The sequence below is a fragment of the Gracilinanus agilis genome, chromosome 3, assembly GCF_016433145.1.
Source record: "Gracilinanus agilis isolate LMUSP501 chromosome 3, AgileGrace, whole genome shotgun sequence".
NCBI lineage: Eukaryota > Metazoa > Chordata > Mammalia > Didelphimorphia > Didelphidae > Gracilinanus > Gracilinanus agilis.
The window spans coordinates 488,147,107-488,159,441 of NC_058132.1; positions in this window are offsets into that span (position 1 = coordinate 488,147,107).

The following is a 12,335-nucleotide window of genomic DNA, read 5'->3' on the forward strand; positions in this document are numbered from 1 at the left end:
CAGCTCTCCAGCTCTCCAGCTCTCCAGCTCTCCAAAGGAAAGAAGCAACAGAGGGAGTTGAGAGGTTGCTGAGTTATCAAAAACTGAGCCAATCTGCAGGTAATCAGCTTATTCTGGGAAAGAAGTGATGTTTCCTGGAAACCAAACAGGGTGGTTGATGGAGCATGCAAATTTCTGAGCCCTCTATAAAGGAAGGCATTGAGAGGCTTTTCTATGAAGAAGTAAAAGGAAAAACACATTTTTGCATATACAATTAGATTCAGATTGAACTAAAGTTTTGCTTATGTATCCCAATTCCAGGCCTTAGCCCACAGCCTGGAACTGAATGCCTTTTTTTTAAATCCTTGCCCTCTTTCTTAGTATCAATTAAAACAAAAGATCAGCAAAGACTAGGTAATCAGGATGAAGTGACTGCCCAGGGTCACAAAACTAGTAACTGTCTGAGGCTGGATTTGAACCCAGGTCCTTCCATTCTGCAGAACTGATGCTCTACCATGCTACCTAGCTATCCCATTAAGTGCTTGTTAATTAATAATATATTAATAATCAATATAATACAATAATAAACAATTATATTAATAATTAATGTAATAACAAATTAATAATCAAATAATACTGATTGTTGGCTGGTTGACTATAAATTAATGTTGTAATTATAATCAATTTATCAATATATGTTGATTAAATCAACCCCCTGAAGTTCACGAAGAAATGACCAATAAGAATAAAGAACATCTTTGGTTTGTGTCTGTCTTAGTAATATTCATCACTTATCCACAGCAGAAGTTGTTTTTAGGAAACCTATAATTGATCCAAACACTTTAGATAAGTAGAGAGTAGACAGTGCAGCAACACCTGCATATGCCATAGGGAACCCTCTTGATTAGTGATGGCAGGCTTACAGGAAGGAGCATGGCATGACCATGAATCAAATTGCCAGGCAGATTACCAAAGAACATTTCCTCACCTTTGGTTATAAGTACGTTGCACTGATGAGAGCAATCTGAGAGATTTGTGTAAAAAGTTAATCTAGTTAAAAATGACAAAGTTAAATTGAATTTCTTGGGAGCTGTGATCCACAGGAAAAAAAAATTTATTTGAGATTTTCACTAACTCTGGGGACAGTAAGTTGGCTCAATGGATTGAGAGCCAGACCTAAAGATAGGAGTTTCTGGGTTCAAATCTGGCCTCAGGCACTTCCTAGCTGTGTGACCCTGAGCAAGTCACTTAACCCCCAATCCCTTCCCTCTCTTATGCCTTGGAAGTGATACACAGTATTGATTCTAAGAAGGTAAGGGCTTTTTAATGAAAAGGAAATTATTGAATGAAAATAGAAATTACTCAAATTTTGAGCAATGGTACTACAAAACATTTTTGGGAAAATCTCATTAAGGCTCACACCTATGTACAGGTAAAGGTCAACAGAGTTTGATATCAATTGTAAAATGATGTATTGAAGGGGGGGGGGGAAGCAGCTAGGTGGCACAGTGGATAGGGCACCAGGCCTGGAGTCTAGAGGCCTTGGATTTCAAATGTAGCCTCAGATTCTTTCTAGCTTTTGGACTCTGAGCAAGGCCCTGATTGCCTAGCCCTTGCCATTCTTCTGTCTTAGAATTGATACTAAGGCAAAAGATTAGGGTTAAAAAAAAATGATGTATATGTATGGGTAGACATGTTATTCAAGTGCAATAATATATGGCAAAAAAAAAAAAAAACAGACCACCTATGACCAAATTTTCCAAATGCAACCAAAAAAAAAAATTGTTAAGGTAAAGAATAGCATAGTTTATGAAAAGGTCAAAATCAAAGACCATTATTCTGTTTAGTTACGAGGTCTCAACCTAGTCAAATACAAATGAATGTTCTTCTTTTCCTGAAGCATGGTTTTTCATTAACCATAAGAATCACAGAGATGGAAAGGACATTTGAGAACATCTTGTACTACTCCTTGACTTTATAGATGAGGAAACTGAGGACTCCAAAAATGAAGTGACTGACAGAAGCTCGCTTGGTCAGATAAAAGCAAACTTAGAAATAAGATACAAGTCTCCGAACTTTTAAATCCAAAGTTCTATCCATTCCCATTGGTTTGATCTGTGTTGATCTGTTGGAAATTATATAATTCAGGATGACCATTAAATATATTATTAAGATGGGAGAGGTAGTATGGATAGAGGTCTGTCCTCTGAGACTTTGAACTTGGGTTCAAGTCCTCCCTCAGACACATAGTAGGTGTTTGATCCTACACTAACTTCTCAGTATATTTAGACAAATCTCTAAGTCTAAAGATTTCAGAATGGTTGGCCATCCTTACCAGTAGTGGAAGTTTCAGTGTGGGGGGTCCCTACACCAATGAAACTAACATGTATGAACCAGAAAACAAAATAAAACATAAGTCAGAGATATCCACATGAAGTTTTCTTAACTTGGGAAAAAAATCAACCACCATATCTTTAGAAAATATATGAGAATTATTGCCTTCTACTCTTAGGTGGCACAGTGAATAGAGTGCTGGACTTGGCATCAGGAAGATGTGAGTTCAAATTTTACCTCAGACACTTATTAGCCTGGGCAAGTCACTTAATCCTGTTTGCCTCAGTTTCCTCATCTGTAAAATAAGATGAAGAAGGAAGTGACAAACCACTTCAGTATCTTTGCCAAGAAAACCCCAAATGAGATCATAGAGTCAAACATGACTGAAAATTACTAAACAACCACATTAGACTGTTAACTACTATTAACCCATTGTATTGCTTAATCACTAAACCTTCTCTCTTTTTCTGAACTGAAGTCTTAGGAATGAGAGGTGAGTGGAAGGGAGGAACTTTAACTGACAAAGAACAGGCTCTCAGAGCTGGGATCTCTTCTTTGGCAAAGAGGCCATGGGCTTATAATCACATTACCCTTGAGTTCAAGGAAGCATCTGAGTCTGACTAACTTGTCACAATAAGCAAGACTGGTTATCTGTATCCTGTAGTTTTCTCCTTCCTCCCTCCCTCCCTCCCTCCCTCCCTCCCTCCCTTCCTTCCTTCATCCCTTCCTTCCTTCCTTCCTTCCTTCCTTCCTTCCTTCCTTCCTTCCTTCCTTCCTTCCTTCCTTCCTTCCTTCCTTCCTTCCTTCTTTTCTTTCTTTCTTACTTAAATTAAAAACCAATACTAAGTATTGGTTCCAAAGCAGAAGGACAGTAAAGACTAGGAATTTGGGGTTAAGCGACTTGCCAGGGTGACACAGCTAGGAAGTGTCTAAGGCCAGATTTGAAACCAGGATTTCCCATCTCTAAGGCCTGATTCTTTATCTACTGTAGATTTCTGAAAATAACATAGGAACAATATCTTCTACTTCAAAAATGTCTTTAACTAATCAAACTCTCAAGTTTATTGGTGGGTGGAGTCTTCACATTTTATTGCTGGCAAAGATTAATTATTAACCCATGCAAAACCTAGCATAGGCTTGCACATAGTTCATGTCCAATAAAACTTTGTTGACCAACAGAGTTTGTCAGAGGAAACATTAATATCACTTGTGTCTTCTAAAAGTGCTGATCACAACCTTTTAGAATTAAAGACTGTACTTCACAGCCTAAATCAGAGAGAATGTATACTTGGCAGATATTGCCCATAGACAGAAGAATGAAGGTGCCAACTATGAAAAAAAAATGCAATAATTCAAATACCTTTCCAAATAGCCACAGATTGAACTAATGTCACTTTTGGGTTAATTGTCTCTTTTCAGGTCAAAAAGGTATGCCATCACTCTTAATTATGACAGATCACAGAAGAGCCTAGCTCTAACACATGTACTTCAGTAAAGTTATAAAAAGTAGCACCAAAATCTGGTCTCACACACCTCCTACCTGTGTGACCTTGGGCAAGTCACTTAACCCCCCCATTGTCTAGCTCTTATTGCTCTTCTGCCATAGAAATGACACCATGTATTAATTCTAAGATGGAAGGTAAGGGTTTGTTGTTTTTTTTTTTTAAATGGCACCAGACCAAGAAATCCAGTGACATTATATTAAATCCTTTCATCTAGTCCAGGACTTGCAAAAAAGGTGAGCCAGTAGCCTACAGGGCCCTTCTATTAGGGAAGCTAGCATGAGCACTGGTAAATAAATTGGAACCCTGTCAAAGTAGGGCTCAGAGATGCTTCAGGGGCATTCAGCCTGGAGTGCTCTGGATCTGGGAAATAGGGGGCCCAAAGTTAGCATATAGAGAAATTCCAGGAGACTAAGCAATCTGTAGTCCTCTGACCCATACGTGGGGCTGTAGCAGGCAGCGCTCTGAGGGCGATGCATGGAGAGGCATGAAGACTACAGTCCTCTAGCCCAAGATGTTCTAGATGGCCTTGAAGCCTGTAGGACCCTGTGCCAGGAGCAGAACACCTAGAGTTCTCAGATAGGTAGGCCTTGGGGAGGTGGGAAGAGGAGGAGGGATGGATGGAAACCCTTAGTGGTCTTTGAAAGGATTTGGTTCTGTAAGTCATCAGTGCTGTGACCAAGAAATCCCAGGGAAGCCAAAGTCCATGATTCTCTGACCTGAGATGCTCCACAGATCCCTGAGCATTTTAGTACTCCGAACTCAGACAATCCAAGTGCCCGATAACTGGAATACTCTGAGCACAGAGTGCCAGAGGAGGTAGAAATTAATAATAGCCCAAGTGTGTAATTGAGGGCAGGACCAAACAGGGCTTGGCTAGTCTATCTCCTCCTTTATCCCTCACACGTGAGAGTTAGTGTGTCTCACATGGACAGGTAGCCCTATTCCATGCCAAGGCAAACCCCTTTACCTGCACAAGTGATTCCATTCTATCTGATCTCCTCCAATTGATGGTCCCCTCCCCATCATTCTTAATCTCACACTTATCTTCAAATTCTCCCTGACTATTGATTTCTTTTCTATTTCCGACAAACATGGTCTTGTCTCTTCATTCTCCTAAGACCCTCATTTGGTTCTTCCATTCTTGTTAACTACTTTAAAAAAATTACCTTTATCTTTTGTCTTAGAGTCAATACTAAGGGGGCAGCTAGGTGGCTCAGTAGATTGGGAGCCAGAACTACAGATGAGAGGTACTGGGTTCAAATCTGGATTCAGACACTTCTGAGCTATATAACCCTGCGCAAATCCCTTAACCCCAATTACCTAGCCCTCACTGCTTGTTCTTCTGCCTTGGAACCAATACTTGGCATCAATTTAAGATGGAATGTAAGAGTAAAAAAAAAAATCAATGCTAAGTATCAGTTTCAAGGCAGAAGAATAGTAAGGGCTAGGCAATAGAGGTTAAGTGACTTGCCCAGGGTCACATGGCTAGAAAGTGTCTGAGACCAGATTTGAACCCAGGACTTTCCCCATCTGTAGGCCTGGCTCTCTATCCACTGAGCCACCTTGCTGTACAACCCTGCTAGCTATTATTCTATATCTCTTCTGCTATTTGTAGCTAAATTCCTTGAGAAGGCAATCTACAATAGATGTCTCTACTTTCTCTCTTCTCATTCTCTTCTTAACCCTTTATAATCAAGCTAGACCTCATCATTGCACCCAAACTGGCTGTCTCTAAAGTTACTAATGATCTCTCTTTTTTTTTAAACCTTGGCTTAGTAGCAGCTCTAAGACAGAAGGGAAAGGGCTAGGCTTTTGGACTTAAGTTATTTGCCCAGGGTCACATAGCTAGAAGTGTCTGAGGCTTTTGAACCCAGAGCCTCCCCAACTCCCAGCCTAGTGCACTGTCCACTGAGTCACCTGGCTGCCCCTCTAAATATTTAATCCTTTCAGGCTCTTCATGACCCCATTTGGGTTTTGGCAAAGATACTGGAGTGGTTTGCCATTTCTTTCTCCAGAACATTTTAATAGATGAGGAAACTGAGGCGAAGAGGGTGAAATAATTTGCCTAGGGTTGCTCAGCTAGTTAGTGTCTGAGACCAGAATTGAATTCAGGAAGATGAGTCTTCCTAATTCTAGGCTTTGTATTCTATCCACTGTGCCACCTAAGTGCCTTCCAAAGATCTCCCAATTTCAAAATGCAAAAGGTTACTCTACAGCCTTTGTGACTGCTCTTTACCCTCTTCTCTTTTACATTTCCAGGACATCATTCTCTCCTGGATCACCTCCTACCTATTTTACACTTTTTTTACAGTTTCCTTTGCTAGATCTTCATCCATCTCATGCCCCCTAATGGTAAGTGTCCCACAAGGCTCCTCTCTACTGGATCTTCCATTTTTTCCCTCTCTACTATTTCACTTAGTGATCTTTTTTTTTTTTTAAATTTTTTAAACCCTTAACTTCTGTGTATTGGCTCCTTGGTGGAAGAGTGGTAAGGGTGGGCAATGGGGGTCAAGTGACTTGCCCAGGGTCACACAGCTGGGAAGTGTCTGAGGCCGTATTTGAACCTAGCACCTTCCGTCCCTAGGCCTGACTCTCAATCCACTGAGCTACCCAGCTGCCCCCCTCACTTAGTGATCTTGATGCATCTAAATATCCTCTCTATGTTGATGATTCTCAAATTTACCTATCCTGTCCTAACCTCTCTACTGACCTCCACTGTCACATCTCCAATTGCCTTTTAGACATCTCCAACTGGATGTCCAAGAAGATATCTTAAACTCAGCATGGTCAAAACTGAACTCATTATCTTTCCTCCATAATCCCAACTTCTAGTTTTCCTATTACTGTTGAAGGTACCCTCTTCTTCCAGTTACACAGACTCGTCATCTAGGCAACACCCTCAATTCCTCATATCCAATCTTTTGCTAAGTGTCGATATCACCTTGAATACTACCCCCTTCTCTCTGGTTATATTGCTACCATTCTGGTACAGGCTTTCATCATCTCCGGCATGTTCTATTTAAATAACCTGGTGGTTAGTCTGCCTGCCACAAATCTTTCCTTACTCCAGTCTATCCTCTATTCAGCTGCCAAAGTGATTTGCCTAAAATCCAAGTCTCAACATGTCACCCCTCTATTCAGTAAACTCCAGTGGTGCTGTATTGCTCTCAGGATCAAATACAAAATTCTCTGGTGTCCAAAACACTTTATAACTTGGCCCTATTCCTCTGCCTTTCTAGTGTCCTTACACTTTCTACTTCTCTATGTTTTTCGGTCTACCGACACTGGCCTCTTTATTGTTCCTCAAATGAGACACTGTCTCAGCTCCAAGCATTTTCTCTGACTGTCTCCCATGCCTGGAATGCTCTCCCTCCTCATCTCTACCTTCTGATTTCTCTGGCCTCCTTCAAATCCCAACTAAAGTCCCATCTTCTGCAAGAAGCGTTTCCTCCAATCTCTTTGAATTCTAGTATTTTCCCTCTGTTAATTATTTCCCATTTATCCTCTATAAAGCTTATTTGTTCATATTTCTTTGCTTGTTGTCCTCCCCCTTAGATTCTGAACTCCTCAAGAGCAGTGACTATCTCACATTTCTTCATATCTTCAATGTTCAGCACTGTGACTGGCACATAGTAGGTGCTTTGTAAATGCTTGTTGACAGACTATTCAAAAATGTGGGAGTGGGTGAAGCCTGATCCTGGCAAAAACAACCAAATTAAGAACTGAGTCTAGAGATATGAATTAATATAAGAAGAAAAGCAAAACATATGAAGAAATATTACATATCAAGAGATAACCAAGGGGTATACACTCAGGAGAAAAAAAATAATTCTACTGCAACTACAAAGAGAAAGGAGTTAGAAGAGCTGAGTTCAAAAAACCATAGAGAAAAAATGGCTTAATCACAAGGACTACAAGAGTTCCTGAAAGAAATGAAACAGGAATTCTGGAGGAAATAATTGGATAGAAAATAAGTAGTTTAGGAGACAGGTAGGAGGCTCAGTGGGTTGAGAACCAAGATGTGAGAGTCAAATCTGGCCTCAGATGCTTCCTGGCTGAGTGACCTTAGTTGCCTTAAACCCTGTTGCTTAGCCCTCACCGCTCTTCTGCCTTAGAACCTATTGGCTCCAAGATAGAAGGTAAAGGTTTGAAAAGAAAAGAAGTATTTTACAATAGAAGGCAGAAAAATCTAACCCAAGGAACAGACTCCATGAATATTTGAATGGAGCAAACAATTCCCAATCATTTCAGAAGACAAAAAGAAATAAAAAGACTAAAAAAATAGAAGAAAAGATCTTTTCAAAATGAATTGTCTGTTGAATCTTAAACTATCTCTCCTTGACCTGTCAAAAACAAATGGCCTGGGGGGCAACTGGGTAACTCAGTGGATTGAGAGCCAGGCCTAGAGACAGGAGGTCCTAGGTTCAAATCTGGCCTCAGACACTTCCCAGCTGGGTGACCTTGGGCAAGTCACTTGACCCCCACTGCCTACCCTTACCACTCTTCCACCAAGGAACTAATACACAGAAGTTAAGGGTTTAAAAAAAAAACAAAACAACAAATGGCCTGTAAATCAGGCCAAGGAGAAAAGTTTAAGAATCAGTGAACTCCATGAAAATCATGTCTCCAATCCATGAAGAGGAGTAGTCCTTGGCCGAGTAGAGTAGTATAAAGGATAGATAGCCAGCATCAGTTTAAGAAAATCTGAGTTCAAGTATTCCTTTTAACACAGATGAGCCTTATGACCCTAGGAAAGTCAATTAACTTCTTACTGCTCCAAGCAACTAAGTCTGTAAAGTGTAGAAAAATTATCAGTCAGTGTTAGTAGAGGGAGTTACCTTATAAGGATCTTCTTATAATGATGAAATAACTGACAAAATGAACAGAAGAAGCATTTTTCCCCCTACATTACTACTTTCATACAGGAACCATCTTCCCCCTCCCCCCCCAAACCTGGAGCACTCAACCTAGGGCAGCCTGAGCATCAGTAGTTTCTCTTCAATTACATTCTTTAATTCTGCTCATCACACCGTGCTCACCTGGAATGCCACTGAATCATCAATTAAATTCTGTAATGATGCTAGAGGATAGAAGAGGCAGCTGGGTGGTACACCGGAAATATTGGCTTGGAGTCAGAAGAGCTGAGTTCAAATCTAGCCTCAGACATTTACTACCTGTGTAATAGTGGACAAGTCACTTAACTTATGTCTACTTCAGTTCCCTCATAAAATAGGAATAACAATAGCCTCTACTTTCCAGGGTTGATGTAAGGGTCAAATAAGATGATATTTGTAAAGCACGATGCTTGGCATACAGTAGGTACTATATAAATGCTTATTCTCTTCCCCTCCAAAGCTCTCTTTTTAGAGAGAACTAAAGCCCCGAGAGATTAAATGACTTGCCCAAGATCACAAGGTAGAAATTGGCAAAGCTCTGCCTCCAAATCTGGTGCTCTGTCCACTTTACCTATTTGCTCCCTTGTGGGCCAGGCTCTATCTCATCCTAACTTGTGCTTACTGGTCCTAGTTCTACCCTCTAAAGCAATATAGAAAAAGGCTTATCCCTCTTCCAGATGTTGGCCCTTCAAATGGTTAGAGATTGTTGGACTTCCTAAATCTTCTCTTTTCTTACCTAATACAGTATTATTTCCTTGAAGTATCATGTTTAGGAAATAGCTTCCAGACTCCTATTCATCCTGTGAGGATTAGGTGCTCTTCTTAAAAATATGGTGCCTAGAACTCCATCAAAATAATACAGAAGTTGTTAGACAGAGTCTGTATGAGACTATTTCTCACCAGCTACCCTGCTTTTGAACTTCTTTGGAAGTCTCTCTTTATCTAGGCCCCTTGCTAATTAATACCTTTTTCTCCACTCCATGCTTTTCAGCTTCCTTTAACGTGGAGCCTTCCCCAAATGGATTATCAGCTCATAGAAGGTGGGACCTCTCTTTGTTTTTATTTATATCCCCAAGGCTTCTCCTAAAGCCTAATACTTAGTAGAAATTTAATAAATATTTATTTTTACCTTGCTTGTTCTCCTTGAACTATAATTCTATGAATTTAGCCCAGGTAAGCTCTTTTTTTTGATAGCTCTGAAACACTATTGACTCAGATCGAGTTTAGGAGTCAACTGAAGCCTTTTTCGAATAAAATTTTAAATTAAAATTTCTCTAACTTGTACTTGATTCTTTAAATCCAATTAAAAACTTTATACTTATTCCTATCAATTTTCATCTTGAGAGAATCATCACAGTATCTTAAAGTTGGAAGGGATCTTAGAAATAATCTATCACAGAGTAGGAAATTGAAGCTTAGATCAGTGGGATGACTTGCCCAGTAGCACATATTCAGTAATGGCTTAATCTAACATTAAAACACAGATATATAGACAGAGACAGGCAGGCAGGCAGGAAGGGAAGGAGGAAGGAAAGGAAGAAGGAAGGAAGGGAGGGAGGGAAGGACAGAGGGAGGAAGGAAAGAAGGAAAGAAGGAGTAAAAGAAATAAAAAAGAAAATAAATGAAATTATGAGGTTAAGGAACTGAACTAAGCTCGGGGAATACACATTTATTGTTGTTTCAAATCTGACTCTATGTGACTTAGTTTGGGATTTTCTTGGCAAAACTATTAGAGTGGTTTACCATATTCTCCTCTAACACACTTTAAAGACTGAAGCAACAGGGTTAAGTGATGTCCAGAATCACACAGCTAGTAATAAGTGTCTGAGGATTTGAATTCAAGTCTTCCTGACTTCAGGCTCAGTACTCTATAGTATTCTCTAAGCCACCTAGCTGCCTTCAGGAAATACAAGTTCAAGAAAGCAAGTTCAAGTATCCCTTCCACATCATGACATTCCCCATTGTGATTTTTTGGTCTTGATTGTGAAAAAGAAATGAAAAATGATAATCCTAACCATACAGATTTGCTTGAGTTTCCATTCCAGGGGTTTCTGACCCTAAGGAACCTTGACATAACAACAATGCTTTGCAAGTATAAACTAAGCAACTCCAACTGAATGCTGGCTGGACCACCATCTGAACCCTGACTAGACTGTTCAAACTGAAACTGGACTAAACTCAGCCTTAGGGACTTTTCCAGCTTAAAGCAATCTTTATCTCAACCAGGAGCAACCTCAGGGATTTTCCAGATAATACAACTGTTATGGGGGAAAATTCAAAGGCCCTAGAGTCTACTCCAGGAATTGACTGTTATAACCTTCCCCTTGAACTATGGTGGTTTTGAACAATAAAAAGCTAGCTAGCCCGGTAACTGGTGGGCGGGTTCATTTCTTAGGAGAGAAGGTCTGCAGACATGCAATTCTGCTGAGAAGAATAAAATATAATGTCTTTGCCTGTCCCTGTGGCTTTTGGTCTCTATTACTGTTTAACTCCAGTCCATGAGGCCAGAGACCTGAGCAGGTATTGGATGGACAAGATATATCATGGGTCAGCATAAAAAATCAAATGGGAAATTGGGGGGAGTCTTGCAGAAGCTGCAGATGACATGCAAAGGCCAGCAGAAAATACAGAAATAGTTTAGAAACTCAGAAATGCACAAAATATATGTATGATAACATATTTTAATTTTTAATACTATAAATAATACACAATTTATTTTCTAAAGTTAAAATAAGTAAAAAGTTAAAGTTTGTGAAAAGAATGTGAAAGCCAGTAGATGGTACCCAAAAGCTAGAAATGTAGAGATATCTCAACATTGATCAAATATAGCCTATGATCAAATACCTAACCCAAAATTTTCAATAAGGTACTGTAAACACCCCATAAGGGAAAAAGGGAAAATTCAGATTTCTTCTCTGGTATGAAGGAAGGGCAATAAAATTTTATGGAATTTCCAGATGGCTGGAGCATCTAGCCACTTAACCCCAAATGCAGAAGGGATACCTATACAAGTTCTTGCCCTCATGGTACTCACATTCTACTGGCAGAAGACAACAAAAGGTTGTTGGAAAGGATGGAGGGAAAGGAAAAGTGCCCTTTCAGTGGCCAGAAGCTGGTGAGAAGGAGGGAAACAAGTCCAGAGTGAATTTAGGAGTGAAGTAAGGTATTTCTAGTACCCTTTTTCAAATATGGGTTGGGGAAAATTTTTATTTTTTCTACCATACAACATTGCTTTTACCTCAGTTTTGCTCTATTTGTCCAGCTGATTAGGTTCTCTCTGAACTTCAATTCTATATGTCATCTAGGGTATTAGCCATTTTTTTCCAGCTTATGTCAGTTGCATATGTGATAATTATAGCTTCTGTGGCTTTAAGTCACTGATAAACATTTTTGAACAGAAGTGGGGACAGAGTCCTGTGTATGCCACTTTAAGTCTTTCTCCAGTTTGACTTTGATCCATTAACCATAAAGTTATGGGAGACTCTGGTTACATCCTTATTTAATTACAAACAACTGTAACATTTTGCTGCTACACCAGTATAACTAGAAGTTAGTTTGCATAGATTTGTTCTTAAAGAACCCACATGGTCTCCTAGCAATCAATGATTACCTTTTGGTAACT